Source organism: Embiotoca jacksoni, unplaced genomic scaffold, assembly GCF_022577435.1.
Source record: "Embiotoca jacksoni isolate LCO1_2020_lvr unplaced genomic scaffold, fEmbJac1.0.p SCAF_7, whole genome shotgun sequence".
NCBI lineage: Eukaryota > Metazoa > Chordata > Actinopteri > Embiotocidae > Embiotoca > Embiotoca jacksoni.
Window position 1 is genome coordinate 12,103,456 of NW_027185425.1, and position 16,227 is coordinate 12,119,682.

Consider the following 16,227-nt stretch of genomic DNA (forward strand, 5'->3'; position numbering starts at 1 on the left):
CAGTGGTGAACCTTCCCAGAAGTGGCCGGCCGACCAAAATTACCCCAAGAGCGCAGCGACGACTCATCCAAGAGGTCACAAAAGACCCCACAACAACATCCAAAGAACTGCAGGCCTCACTTGCCTCAGTTAAGGTCAGTGTTCATGACTCCACCATAAGAAAGAGACTGGGCAAAAATGGCCTGCATCGCAGAGTTCCAAGACGAAAACCACCGCTGAGCAAAAAGAACATTAAGGCTCGTCTCATTTTTGCCAGAAAACATTTTAATGATCCCCAAGACTTTTGGGAAAATACTCTGTGGACTGACGAGACAAAAGTTGAACTTTTTGGAAGGTGTGTGTCCCATTACATCTGGCGTAAAAGTAACACCGCATTTCAGAACAAGAACATCATACTAACAGTAAAATATGGTGGTGATGGTCTGGGGCTGTTTTGCTGCTTCAGGACCTGGAAGACTTGCTGTGATAAATGGAACCATGAATTCTACTGTCTACCAAAAAATCCTGAAGGAGAATGTCCGGCCATCTGTTCGTGACCTCAAGCTGAAGCCAACTTGGGTTCTGCAGCAGGACAATGATCCAAAACACACCAGCAAGTCCACCTCTGAATGGCTGAAGAAAAACAAAATGAAGACTTTGGAGTCAAAGTCCTGACCTGAATCCTATTGAGATGCTGCGGCATGACCTTAAAAAGGCGGTTCGTGCTGGAAAACCCTCTAATGTGGCTGAATTACAACAACTTTGCAAAGATGAGTGGGCCAAAATTCCTCCACAGCGCTGTAAAAGACTCATTGCAAGTTATCACAAACGCTTGATTGCAGTTGTTGCTGCTGAGGGTGGCCCAACCAGTTATTAGGTTTAGGGGGCAAACACTTTTTCACACAGGGCCATGTGGGTTTGGATTTTTTTTCTCCCTTAATGATAAAAACCTTCATTTAAAAACTGCATTTTGTGTTTACTTGTGTTATCTTTGACTAATATTTAAATTTGTTTGATGATCTGAAACATTTAAGTGTGACAAACATGCAAAAAAATAAGAAATCAGGAAGGGGGCAAACACTTTTTCACAACACTGTATATATGTCGGCCTATGTATTTGTCTCTAGGGCTCACTCTCAATAGATGTAGAGATAATAATGTGCGTGTGTGTGTATATATATGTAGATGATGGCTATAGGCCCGTAGATAAACAGTGAGAGAGGCTTTAGATATTTATATCTATCGTTCTGATAAAAGTTAGAAAATAGCTCAGTTGTTTTGGATAGTACGTCACAAAATTTGTCAAGTCTCATGAGAGCTATTCAGGGGTCAGGGGTCATCGTAAAGTGGCGAACTCGGGTACTGTGGCTGGCATAGACTAGCTATTGCATTGGAGCTCCAAAATTGGGAAGTTTCTTCTAAATCGCCGTAAAACGGCCGCGATCTCCAATGTGGACGGAAAACTAGCTTTCTCCACTGATATAAAGGACAACATAAAGTACAAGAATGCTAACTCAAGTGACTGCAGGGATGATGAGAAACAGGTTCCCATGCCATGTCACCAGGGCAGCAGCAGTGCTGGCTGGCCTCTAGGCCGCCCTCCTCCTCACCGTTTCTGACATCAGACAGTGAGGGACCTTAAGTGCCCTACGCTGAGAAAACACCGGGCCAAGAAGCACCGACTGCTAAAATGGGGGCATTCAGTCTTCTGTGATATGAACAAGTACTTGTCTCCTGCACCATGCACATGCGTTTGGCCGCAGCTTCCTCAAAGAAACCTTATTGGCCAGGATGGGTCCAGCACACAGACTTCATATGAAGAAGCTCAACTGCTAAGCAGTCACTCCATACCCATGATGTGAGTGCTGGACATAAAAACAACATGGATGCCTGTTTTGAATTCATGTTCAGAAGAGAGAGTGGCTCAGAAATAATTAGGCTACAGCACTCGTTCAAAAGGGGAATATCTGCGGCCCTTGAGGAGCAGGATCCAGGACCTCATAGATGCTTTTGCAATGAACACTTAACACCAGAGGGATCGTCCTTCTCCGACAGATAACAATGAAGTGGTGAGTAGGTTTGGATCTCCTTCACTCTTGTGTGTTTAAATGTCACAGCATACTCGTTTAAGAAAGTTAATAATCTTTGCAGTGTATGTGTGAGTTTAGTAACACTATATGTTGTGTTGATAGTGACAGTATGGACATGCTGTTATTTTTTTTGGCCCACTGTTATTGCAGTATTTTGAAAATTGACCAGCCACACAGCTATGAGCTACTGCATTTAAAACATCCTGGCGCCATCCATGATCTGTGAAGTAAGTATTGTAGTCATTGTAACAGGCCAGTAGAGGGAGTGTAGACATCACAGCACCCGATCCCACTGAGCAAATACTGAAGTGGGATGAAGGTGAACAATGCTGATTGAAGATGATTGGGAGCTTTTGTGCTGTAGTGAATGTACAGATAATTATTTGCATAATAGAAAATGCTTGCCTGTGGTCATCTTTAGGGCAAAGCTGTAGTATACATTTTGAAATAAGGCAGTTTTTACAGTCATACGGGAGGGAAAAAAAAAAGGTCTTTTGCTGCTGTTTTGTCAGGAAAGAAATTCAATATTTATTTTTTCTCTCTTGGTGTCTGGACAATGTAAAGCATCTAACGGCACTGGTTGAATTGTGATGGTCATCCATTATGCACCCTTATGTGGGTCTCACAGTTGTACAAAATTGCCCACTTGGCCCCTTGGGATGGGGAACACAGGGACCATTAAACCTTAGTATGAAGTTTACTAGGCAGAACTTGCTAAAACTAATATAATACAAATTTCACGACACCTATTATGTTGAATATTTCTTGAAAACTGTTTTAGAAGTTTTACAGAAGGTAGATTATGATTCACATCAAATGCACATGTTAAAAATGAAAATCATCTTCAGTGTTATTGGCATGAAGTGGAGGTTTGTTGGTCACATCTCAGCCCTGTGTCACAGCTCTCCTATGTGAGATGGTCTAATTAAAGGTAGACAGCAAATTAATTTAACTATTAAACTGCTCTGGGGAATCATCTGAAAGGAACAAGACAGCTTCCAACTGTGTGTGTTGCTGCAATGTGGGCGGCTGGCAGTGCAGGAGTGCTGGACAGCCCTGTAAATTGAAAGCTGATGAACGAAGCAAAGGCTCATTAAAGGAGACAGCAGCTGCCCCACAACACCCCCCACCCCCACCCCCACACCCCACCCCACTCCTCCCCCACCCACCACTGGACTGACGGGCGCCCAGCGCAACGTTAAACCTGGCCTGTCCTGCGTTGTCTGTCCTCTTCCCTCCTTCCCCTGGATGGTGCTGTCTCCCTGTGCGCACAAGCCATAATGAAGCTGTCAGTGACTTCACACAGCAGCCACACTAGCTGTAGTCACACAGCAAACACAGACACGTACATACACACCGAGTGGCGTGTCGGAAAAAACACACACACGCACACACTTCTACGCCCCGGTGGGAAAGTTGTGGATGAATGAACATTTTTTCCCTCCCTCATCCTCTGTCATTTTTCCAAGTCCCACTGGTTTGTGGTTGGAGCTCTCTCCATCTCTGTTTGCTGTTAAGGTTGACCTTATCAACGTAGCCCATGACAGGCATACAGCATCACACACACACACACACACACACACACACACACACACACACACACACACACACACACACACACACACACACACACACACAGTGTTTGGTTCAGAGCTGGTCAATTTCCTGACAAAATGAAATGCAACTATGTGTGTGTGTGTGTGTGTGTGTGCGTGTGTGTGCGCGCACGCATATGCATACGCATCTGCCTTTTTGTAGGGGAAAACATCTAGCATTTGGATATTGAGTATTCACGGTACATGTCTATTTCAGCTTGGTAATTTATAACTCAATTTCCAGTGTGCATCGATGCGCTTCATACCTCCAAAACACCAAACAAAGCCCAAACCAATTGTATTTCAAAGCAATTAGGGTGTCCACTGAGTTGTGAACGGTCCACGTTGCGACGGCTGTGGGCCCGTGTGATATTTTTAATTGTTAATTTTCTGTCACATTAGTCAACTTCAGTGCTTTTGGACAGGTGACCAGGCTCCTGTAGACACAATGACACAGAACATATTCTCAGCTTTTTGATGCCGCATAGTGGATGGTACTTTTTATGTTTGTGTGGGGGGAAAGGTGCTGCTGTATGTAATGAGTTTAATGACAACAGTGTATATCATATTTACAACTGTTTTATGGTAGGAATCTTTCTAATGCCTTTCAATATATGTGGTGACCGTCAATATTAGTATGAGTTTATGAGTCTAAATTATTAGCTCATTTAGACTTTCACCTGAAGCCACCGCAGGGAATGGCTTCACCTCCTTGACCATACAAAAGCCAACAATGGCAAAATCCATACGAGCAATTAGTCTGCGTAGCTCTCATCCTGCCCCAATGCGTATTACCTATGTTTTCTTTCCGTGACTCTTTCTCTTCATCTTTATTTTCCTTTGTTTCCCTCTCTTTCTCTCAACCTTCATTATAGGCTGCGTAGGTAATTAGCTATTGTAGCTGGGTGTGTTACCTGCTGACACTGCAGGCCCTGCCTCACTGTACTTCAGCTGTCTCACTGTTCAGGTGGTCGGCCCGGGTCTCGACCTTGCAGCTGACTCCCTTTCCTCCCGACTCTCCCTTTTTTTTTCACGCTGGGTAAGTGTGTGTGTGTTTGTGTGTAGTGGTGGCTGGGTTCAAAGGTGATGGCTTGCATTGTATTTGTGATTATTACCTCTAAAGTGCTATTGCATAGAGCATCATTAAAAGTCAATGCATCTCCCTCCCCAGTTCAGCCAACACACACACACTCACACTCATACACACACTCTGCACATCACCAGGCATTTAACAGCTAAAATACGACCCATGCGCAGATAAATGTCATAGGGCTATCTATCTGAGAGTGTTAAAAGTCAGCTAATGGAGATGACATATTAGCAGCCCAAATGACTGCCATAAAAACTCCCACCATACCTTGCAGCGCTGCCCGGCCACTGTGACTGCAATAGGATACGGCACTGGCACTGCAAGTGTCTGTCCACAGAAACAGGGGGAGGGATGGAGGGTGATGTCATATCTGGATTGCGTTTGTTTGATTCAATAAATTCTGTAGGTTCAGTTCTGTGACGCTGTGATTGGAGGAATAACGACTTTCAGAAAGCATATCTGCTAAGGGCCCCAACATAATATTGTATTACACACACCCTATATAGCACCTTTGATGTAATGCTAATGACCTCTGACCTTTGACATCCCATAGAGTAATTATTGGCCAGGTCGGCTTTAATGTTACTGTTTATGTGTGTCAATAGCTCAGCTGCCTTAACAATCAATATCCTACTCCAATCCTACTTGAAGATCCTCCACAGGTTCGTGATCACCTCCTCTACTCCCTCACCCCCTTCATCCCTCCTATCTCTTTATTAATTACCCTTCTCTGTCCATGCGTGTCTTTCTCTCTCTGAGCGAATGGAGCAGTTGTAATTGCTTCTCTCTGGAGCAGTTAGAAGCGGCACAAAGGAACCGTATAGAAACCACATTTGCATTCAAGATGAGCTGAGATGGAGAGGAGGGAGGGAGCACTGCCCTCCTGCCCTATACTGAACAGCTCCACACTCTCTCTCTCTCTCTTTCTTTTTTCCCTCCTTCCCTCTCTCCTCTCATCTATTGTCTCCCTCACTCCATCCTTCCCTCCACCTTATCTGCTCCCACCACCCCCACCTCCTCCCTTTCGCAGCATGGCTCCCCTTGCATTGTCTTTCTAGAGAGTTCCAAGGTCGACGGGAGCTTGCTCATCAGAGCAGGGTATTGTACGCTTATAGTGTTGGTATGGATGAGCTAATTTGTGTGAGGGAGTGTGTGCATGGTCCTGCGTGTGTGTGTGTGTGTGTGTGTGTGTGTGTGTGTGTGTGTGTGTGTGTGTGTGTGTGTGTTTGTGTACACCCCGAGGCCTGCATATGTGAGCATATATGTGTAGAAATATGTGTGTGTGTGTGTGTGTGTGTGTGTGTGTGTGTGTGTGTGTGTGTGTGTGTGTGTGTGTGTGTGTGTGTGTGTGTGTATGTCAGTATTTCTAATGGCTGGTAAAAAGTGGTGAAGGAGGGGAGGCGGTAATTAATAACTCAAAAGCTCAGAATTGCAATTTTTTATAACCACCAATATCTCACCACCTCTCAGACCTACGCCATCACTCTCACTCACTCCTGTGGAGCACACCCACACGAGCATGCGCACACGCCAACTCCTGAGGGCTCCTCTTTTTCAGCTTGATAAGCATTTCTCGTTTGTTTCAGTGTTTTGATCAATACAGTTAAAACGCCAAACCAAGCATAATTAGGTCTGAGATGGCTCCCACTGTGACTGAATAGGCTTCACCTAGGGAGGTGCTCACCATTATCATCATCACTCTATGTATGTGTATGCATGTGTGTTCATACCGCACACAGTGGGATCTAATAGAATTGACAAAGTGCACATCGGGACGTAGATTAAAGGAGAACTCTGAGCTGCAGGTTAATTCTGGCAGGTGATGGAGTCTCCCATCCGCCGTGCTTTCACTTACCTCCATCTTCATTCCCATAATCATTTAGACAACCTTAACAATGCATCTCTGCCAGCAGGTTCATTTCAATATGTTATAGGCCACCTCAATCATATTTTATTGGTTTATTTACTCAGAACGATACATAGATGGAGATGAAGGAGATCATAAATTGTCCACAATTACCATTATGCACAGTGAAGTGACTCTCCTTTGTGCTATAATCCAGGGTGAAAACCTTTGTAAAATCCATCTTCGACGGTAAAGAACGGCCTCAGGTACTTGATGCACATTCACTCTCATGTTCATTGTATTTACCCCTCCTTTGCACTAAAACAAACCTTATGCCTGCTGCACACTGGAGGATTTTTAAACCTTTACTGATGTTAAAAAGATGAGGGACCACAGACATAATGACAGATTTAACCATTTAAAAAAACCATTCTTAATTGTAAAAAATGCACACACACCAGATGTTCCACTCAAGAAGCAGGACCATCTATTAGAAATTTGTATTATTAGAAATATAACGTGGCTTCAAAGTAAAACAAAAATGAAGGTAGAAGGGCTCAGCGATATTGACAAAATCAAATATCACAATATTTTTTGACCAAATAACTCAATATGGATATTCCAACAATAATGTAGGGATGACTATTGGTGCTTTTACAAAATAGTTACGTAATGAGATTGGTGATAAATAATCATCAATAATGTGGAAGTAAATCCACATTATAATGTAGCTACTGCTACAAACTAATGTTTATGGTATTTGTATACTGGTGGAAGATCATCATTAGAAATGTCGTCATTTTTACACCTTCTTTGACCTTTCACTGTAGTGAAGTTGCTGTTCCATATTGATATCACTGGACTCTGGTTGTGTGCGGTTGGTGACACTTCCCGATCAACTCACCCTCATTGGCTATTGCAAGTTTCTACTCAGGATTTCCTTAGCTGTTCCTTTCACACAACAGGATACAGGAAACCCATCGCACAGCAGGATAATTTGGGCAGATAATCAGCAATTGTCAGGAGGGGTGTAGTGGACCCAAAATCACCCCAATTGCCCTGTAGTGTGGGTCCAGCATTAGACAACCTGCCTTTATGCCGCCAAACTATGAAAGTCCCTGTCTGCTGTTCACACATGATCCTTTTCTTACCTGTGACCTCTCCATGGTATATATTTTTTCAGGCAGATGTTTCATACTTCATCTTTATACCTGTAGTAAGTACATCAGTGGTAACAAGAACTAAACTACTTCAAGGGTTAAAGTACATATCACAGTTCCTCATCCATACTGCCTTTGCACATTTGAATCAGTTGTAATGAAGCGGTACAAGGTTGTAGATGACATTCCTATTATCCTTTTTATCTCTCCCTGCTCTTTCAGGGTAAAAAAAAAGAAAAAAGGTGCAGTTTGTCCCCAGGGTCACTGCAGTAGCTTCCAGAGAAATGTGTGCAAGGGCAGATGACAGAGACAGGGTTATGTCAACGTAGACTGGAGTTTTAGTTGAACTGTCCCTTTAAAGACAGAGCGCGGGGAAAAGACGTTCCAATTCTCATCACGGCCAACAAAGAGCTTAATATGATATGTGGCAGAGCGTATGTGTGTTTGGAGGGTTGTACAGGTGTCTGTGAGGGAGAGAGAGAGGGAGATCCGAACTGCTGCTGTTTGGGGGGATAATTTCAGAGTAGGACTGTATGTTGTGCATGTGCATGTGTCTACAAGCAATCTCTGTGTGTGTGTGTGTGTGTGTGTGTGTGTGCGCGCGCGTGCGTGTGTGTGTGTGCGTGTGTGTGTGTGTGTGTGTGTGTGTGTGTGTGTGTGTGTGTGTGTGTGTGGGGAGGAAGTGGGGTGGGAGGAGGATTTAGACCCATCATAAAGGAATTCTCCCCCCCAGCCCGTAGCTCATCCCGACACTTTTATGCCTTTTTATTTTCAGGCCCATTGCAGCCAAGCCCAGAGATGTGATTTATACTGCCTGGCAGCATGGGCACTGCAGCAAGAAAGACAGATGGAAGGAGGGAGGAAAAGAGGAGGAGGAGGAGGGAGTAGAGGAGGAGAGGGGTTAGTGGGAGTTGCAGAGGGAAAGAGGTGGAAAGGAGTGTGTGGGTTATAAAAAAAAAAAGAAAAAGAATGGAGAGATGAGGAGGATAGGGGCAGAAGAAAAAGAGAAGGAGAAACAGAAGGAAGGACTGAGAGAGGCAAAAGTAGAGATGGAGGAAACAAGAAATCTCCTGGCTTTCCTCTCGTCTCCCTCTCCTCCTCGCTTCCTTTCTGCCACTTCTTCACCTCTACATCTCTCTCTCTTTCTAATGAGTTATTGGCCCTGTCTGACTCAGGAAGAGAAGCCCCATCTCTTCACCACACTGGCGCCCTGACAGCCTAAATCACCCTCCCACTCCCACTCCCACTCCGACCCCCATCCCCCCTTCCATTCCTCTATCCCCCCCGCCCCCCTCGAGGCGACCGGGACACTCCTCCTCCTCCTCCTGCTTGCCTCACGCCTGCCTGAGGTGTGTGAAATATTCATGGCGCTCCCATCAGTTTGGATGGGAAGTACTGGGCAGGGGCGGGGCGGGGTGACCGTTTGACACACCTCGGGTCTGAGGCAGCGAAGAAGACGAGGAGGCCGCCGCCCACAAAGAGACAGCTCACTTACAGGGAACATGGCCTGAGAGGGGGGTGCAGGAGACGGGTAGACATCGGTGGCAGGGGTTGCAAAATGGGAGGCAGGTGAAAGCTGGGAAGAGAAGATGGGGGTCTTAATGTTGCATGCAGGTGCATGCTTTGGATATGTGTGTGTGTATGCGTGTGTGTGCGTGTGCGTGTGTGTGTGTGTGTGCGTGTGTGTGTGCGTGTGCGTGTGTCTGACACCTGCCTGCCAGTGTGGCGGTTGTACTGTCTCTGTGCTGTAACATCTCTCTCTGTCACCCAGCCGCCTGAGAGGAGATGAGCTGCCATGCCGACTGTCGTTCATCCATCACCAAAGATGGCGCAGGCACACACACACACACACACACACACATACACACACACGTACAGTACATTCACTCCGAGTTACAAAGCTAAACACTATTTTTTTTTGTTGCCTTCATCTACATTTTCACTGAGATAAAACATTTTCTTTGGTCTCTGTAGATACATTTTTCTCTCCTACCCTCTTTATGTCCCTCTCTGCCTCCACCCCTGACTATAACTGTCAGAAAAGTCTTTTAGAGAAGGAATTGCTTCCCAAATTCAACTCTAAATGAAAGCAGCAACTGCTGAAAATCCTCTGTTTTATTACCACATTAATCCGTGGTTATTTCGCCCAGAGACTTCAAATTTGATACTGAGTCTGTGTGACTCAAAGCATCCTGTGTAATCTGAAAAGAAAAATGCATCTAAAGCAGAGGGGCACATTCGTATAATCTACTTCACAACTAGGGTCAGTTGTAACATCACTCGGGGTTAATTGTAACAGTCATAAAAAGTGCTCATTTTCTAATTAAAGTCTAATTACTTTTGTCATTAATTTTAATGGGGTCATTTATAATGTCTCAACAACAAAGCCATGTATGCTGCATGCCGCTATGGGTTTTGGGAAAACAAAATATGGACGTATATATATAGAGTGTTTCTCCAAAGCAAAAATGAAAACAGCAATACACAAATTAGAATATCAGTCTCAGGGTAACTGGTCTTTCTCCCAAAATGCAGCAGCAGAGCATCAATCTTTTTGTTCGGTGTAAATACAAATGCGAGACGGGGATGGCAGCAGGTACCTGTCAGAGAACAAGTCGATGTATTTGGTTCATTTTGCTTTAAGATACTCGGGTTGCTTAGTGGATAGTATTTTTGGGGGGTTTTGAAGAATTAATTGTCATTGTCAATGACATATCACGGCCAGAGAGAACAAGAAAACATAACATGCTGTGACAAGGTCGCAGTTTGGTAAGGTTGAGGCACAGTTTACTGCTGTATTGCATGAACCTTGCTTTTAATTAAACCTTTTAATCGTTTGGAAACTGAGGATACTGATTGTTCCTGTTTCACAGGTGGAATCTTTACACATTCTTGCTTGATACAAGACTTCAGCTGCTCCACAGTCTGTGGCTGATGTCATCTGATTCTACTCATTTCCATCGTCTTTCGGAGCGTCTGAGACCAGCTTGGGGCCCGAGCCTCTTCGCCCAGAGAACTTAGTGGCGTTTGGACATTGAATTGATGTACAGCTTTGTCCTTGCAAAATAAAGTTTCAGGTTGCATTTGGGGATGGAGCAGCACACTTTGTTAAGTGACAGCAGTTTCTTGAAGTATTCCCCAGCCCATGTGGCAATATTTATCACAGAAGCATGACGGCTTTTAAAGTATGTTATAGGCGTCAAATTCCTTGTGACCTTTGAGAGGTCAAGTCGTTCAAATAGGCCTATAGGGGTTTGGGGTGAGGCCTGCTTGGCTGATAATGATGATGATGATGATGATGATGATGATGATGATGATGATATTGCTGCTGATGAAGACAAAAACACGGTTTATGGGTTACCGATGCTTTTCATCACCGGCAGTTGATCTCAGTTAGACTACCTACGTGGCAGTCGCATGCTCACTGAGCAATCACTGCTTGTTGCTTTTGCAGAAATTTGTAACAGTGCCTTTATAGCCTTCCATTGTTTTTTTTTAATTATTTGTAGACCAGCCCATGTATTGGGTTTTATTTAACTATAACAGTCAATTGGCACTAGAGTTGTCTCAGCTTGGCACAATTTATGACCACTCTAATTGCTCGCCGCTCCCATCACGTGGCGCGTATCTTTGAACGAACAAACACGTGCTGTGCTGTTTCTTCAACCGCTCATCGTCGTAGGCCTAACAGCCCTTACTGGCCCGATGAATTTGATAAATCTCCTTATCGCCCCGGGAGACAATTAAAGCGCATGTGACAGGGGTCCCTATCTCCGCTCTCCTCCTGTAGCGCTTCATTTAGAAGCCATTTGTCTCCGCTATGGATTTCCTATTTTTAATGGCACGCGTATGCAGGGGTCGGGGCCATGCTGAATAATAGATGCCTTTCGCTCCCTCTCTTTCCCTTTCATTCCCTCTCTCGTTCATTTCCTCATCGCCAGGCCCCCGTGGGACGGTGTCGATGTCACTCTGGAAAACCACTGTGCAGTGTTTCTTGTGCTCTCCAGATTCTGGCAGGAGGCTATTCAATCTAGTGGACAAGGCTTTTGGTGGAAGCTAGCAGCAGACAGTGAACTGATATCAACGGGCACACGTTAACCCTCAGCCTCCCTCCTCCTTCCCTCCTCCTCCTCGGTAAAGGACGTTTATCACTGAAAGCGGGGCGCTGCGCAGTGAGGTGATATATCGCCCTGGCCGAGCGCGAATGAATAGACTAGTAATTATCCCGTTAAAAGGGTGGCCAGACAAAGAGAGAGCCTGGCTATAATTTAAATTGTTTTGTTTCCCCCCACAGTCGAAGCCTGGCCCGCTGACTGACATCATGGAATGGGAGAAGTGAGCCTATTTATAGCCTGAGACGTTCAGCTAATTGTAGAATTTAATAAGGTTTCTGGAAGAGTGGATTCTGTAAAAGCCAGAGGCCTGCACCTCCTCTCCGCTCTGCTCTTATATCTCCTTCACATCTTTCTTTGGCTTAGCAGTTATGCTTGCTCCCATATTTCTCTCCGCATCATTCACTCGATCCTATCCTCCCATCTTGCCATCTTCTTTTGTACCATCTTCTCGTTTTGTGTACCCTGACCTCTCCCCCACGCTTCACCTCCCAACAACCCCTCAATTTTTCTTCCCCTCCCTCATCCTGTTATCTCCTATCACATAAAATCTACCTTGGACTAATACTCCTCTCAGTTTGACTGCGTGATTCTGATTGTGTGATTCTCCACATGTCACAGTGGTTTAAGGTGTGCAAGCATGTGTGTGTGTGTGTGTGTGTGTGTGTGTCTGATGATTACAACCAAAGATGCGTCCAAGTGTGTGTTCATGTGCGTGCGCGCTTGTGGTCTCGTCTGGTGTGTGTGAGACAGGGGTAATTGAGCTCAGAGGGTTTTCTGTCTTTGGTGGCAGAGGGGAAATTGGAATCTTCAGAATCCATTAGAGAGACCCTCTCACAGTGTGTGTTTTGTGTGTTTGTTGTGTCTGTGTGTGTCTGTTGTGTCTGTGTGTGTCATGTCTGCCTGTGTATTGATGAGGAAAAAGAGGCCGGTGTGTTTAGGGGTAAAGGAGTAACTGTAACAATGAGCATGCAGAGGATGGACATTATAGATATAAAACATAAAGTCACAAATTAATTGGAACTGAAACCGTCTTGCTTTGTTGTTGTGCAGCCCACTGTGTGTGTGTGTGTGTGTGTGTGTGTGTGTGTGTGTGTGTGTGTGTGTGTGTGTGTGTGTGTGTGTGTGTGTGTGTGTGTGTGTGTGGAGTCCCCAGTGTGTACGCACTGGCTCTCTGACACGAACTGACTGAGTACCTTCATAGACTGCAGAGGAAATGGGCAGAAAGAAGAGAGGGAAGGTGAGTGGAGAGAGAGGGGGAACAGCAGGTAGCCAACAGCAGATGGTCTCATGCTTCCTCCCTGCAGAGCTATCACTCTCCTTCTCTTTCTCTCTGCACTTTCTGCCTCATGTTCTTTCCTGCATCACACGTCGTATAATGTATCATCTCACCTCAGCGTCCTTGGTCATGTACAGTATTTACTGTCTCGCGCTTAACTCATTCCTGCACCACCTTCTGTAGTTGGGGTTTTATATGGTTAACTGATGTAGGAATTGTTACTGGAACGTGTTCAAGGATGGGGACAATATATTTATCGTACTAACAATGATCGTGCATCCAAAGCCTGATGTTATTCATCCCTTTGTGTCATTGTTGTCCAAAAACTTTTCATAACCCATCAGTGAGCCACAGTGGTGTCAAAGTAATTTACCTTGACTTGATCACAGCCCCATCGTGGTGCAGTAAATATTTATTATTGTGACGACAGGCCCCAACAAATGCCCAGCAGTTTTAGGAAGTTACTGAACCCTACATGAAAACGTATGCATATCAATAATCATCAGTGTGACAAAAAAATAATAAACTACAGCATTATCTTGTAAAGCGTTGTGCCACAAATATGTTAGAGCGGTAACTAACCATGTAAATAATTAGATTTACTGACGCTTCCATACCTGTCATGAGGTGTCACTGAGCAACGCGTCCTCATGCCGAGACAACACACTCGGTCGATTTCCACTCACTCCCAAAATGACACATTAAAGGTCACAGGTTCTCCAGAGCCAACACATCCTCACACCTGTCTGACGGAATCGGTCGTTTGACCGTTGGAGAGCACCAACAAAAGGCGTACCAGGCCTCCGTCATCATGGTAACAATAATAATTACGTAGTTAACGTAGGGGAAAACATCAAAGTTTGAGTTAAAATAAGTATGTTTGTGGCACATGCAACATTATGTACATAAACTCAAGTTATGTTACGCAAGTTACGTATGTTAAATACATTATGTATGTTTAAATTAGTCCCTCCATGGCATTCACCATAATTACTACTCCTAATAAAGGTCGCAATAAATGTAAATATAGTTTGTTTTTACACTTTTCAACAATCAACCAGTGTTGTTGTTTTCGGTATGAGAATGGACTCCACTGAAGGGTTTTGGGAGTATGACGATTATATGAATTATTTACTGCAGCGGGGCCTTTCCAGTCACCCAGCCTGATAAACATGAGTAGGAGACTGTGAGACAGTGCTCCCTATGACCATCAACGAAACTCCAAATGAACAATATCGTTTGAGAAAAATACATATAAGACTTGTGCAATCTATGCCAAGAAGTTGCTTTTGGTGGCTCAATACTCAGTAGGAATCTATTGTTTTCTTTCAGTTGTCACCTATCGGTCTTTGAAATGAATCCCTCCCTCTCAATACAATGGGATATTTTTGCAATTTCGGTAAACTGATCTTTCAAATATAATCAGAACATGTACAAAAGAATTAATTATAATGCACATTTTCAATTTCTCATCAGTGTTATGTCACATTATTTATAGCACATGGGCAACAAGCCACATTAATTCACGGCCACTCAATTTTTTTACAGGATTTTCATCGGTAATGAGGATTGAAAAACATGTAGAATGTTGCCTTCTTGTCAATTAGAGTGATAAGTGGGGTAGTTTCAATCAGAGCAAAGTGTGTGTTGTTGAGAGAAAAAAGCTTAGATCAATACGTCACACGGTTAGCACTTTGGTCACAGCTTCTTTAATGGGGAATGTGTTGTGTGATGATGTGTGTGTTTTCAGGCTTGGCTCTACAGCATGTGTGTAATGTCATGTTTATTTTGGTAACTGTGTCTAAATTGATATGAAACTGGAGTGCAGGAGTGAAGTATGCATATTTATGTGCTTTATAGTGTGTATGAACGTGTGTACCTGTGCGTGTTTGTTTGTGTGTGTGTGTGTGTGTGTGTAATGATTAGCCTTCTCTTAATGGGAAAATAACGTCAGAGCCACTGGGACGTTTAATCCATCTGAGCTGATTCTGTTTCCATCACAGCTATTGATCAACTCCAGTGACAAATCAACAGGAGGCTATTGGTGTGTGTGTGTGTGTGTGTGTGTGTGTGTGTGTGTGTGTGTGTGCGCGTGCGTGCGTGTGCGCCCCTTACGCAGCATTTTACTATGTCTCCAACCAACCACCTCAATGCAACACTAGAGCCTAATAAGGTGCTTTCCTATTTCTTTGTTCTCTCTTTCAATCTTTCCCTCCCTCATTCCTTCATTTGTTTCTCATCTTTTTTCTCCTCTTGTTTTGTGTCTGTTTTCCAGCTCCCCTCCCCTTCCCTCCAGCCTCCCCTCCCCTCCCCTCCCTCCATCTCTCTAGTCTTTAAGTGGTATTGGCTTTAAAGGGGCAGCAAATCAGTTGCTGATTAATACAGAATTTTTGGGGCCATTTGTCTGCACCGTTGCCCCTGTCTGTGACACCCGCCCCCCCCTCGTCTCTCCCTCCCACTCTACCTCTCCTCTTGTTCTCCTTCCCTCGGCGGTGATGAATGACCGGCCGATTGCCGAGGGATTAGAGTCGTCACGGTTACCTGTGCCTTGACAAAGTGGTCCTGATTGGTGACCAGGGCACTTCATGGGGGGTAGGGAGTGGAGGGGGGGGGGGGGGGGGGGTGTTGGCATGTCTCAGAATGGACGAGTGTGTGTGTGTGTGGGGGGCAGTTTTCAGCTGAACTTGTGTGTGGTCTGTATGTGCAGGCGGCAGAGTTAGTGTACACAGTTTATCATGTTTGTTGTGATTAGGGGCAGGACTCTGTCGTGTGTGTGTGTGTGTGTGTGTGTGTGTGTGTGTGTGTGTGTGTGTGTGCGTGCGTGCGTGTGTGTGTGTGTGTTTTGGATGGGGCAGGGGTGAGTTCCTGCTCTCTCAGATGCTGATTCTGTGTGACAGAGATTGGCGAGGTCCCGGCAGCAATGTGACCACACTGACACCCGAGAACCCGGTAAACGGGTGCTAGTGGACACTGATGAATCGGCACTCGCAGGAATCGAACACAAGCCTAATCAGTGCATGGATCCCCCTGCAGCAACATTTTTCAGTTTTGTCCTGCCTTATCAGGTGAAGGCCGT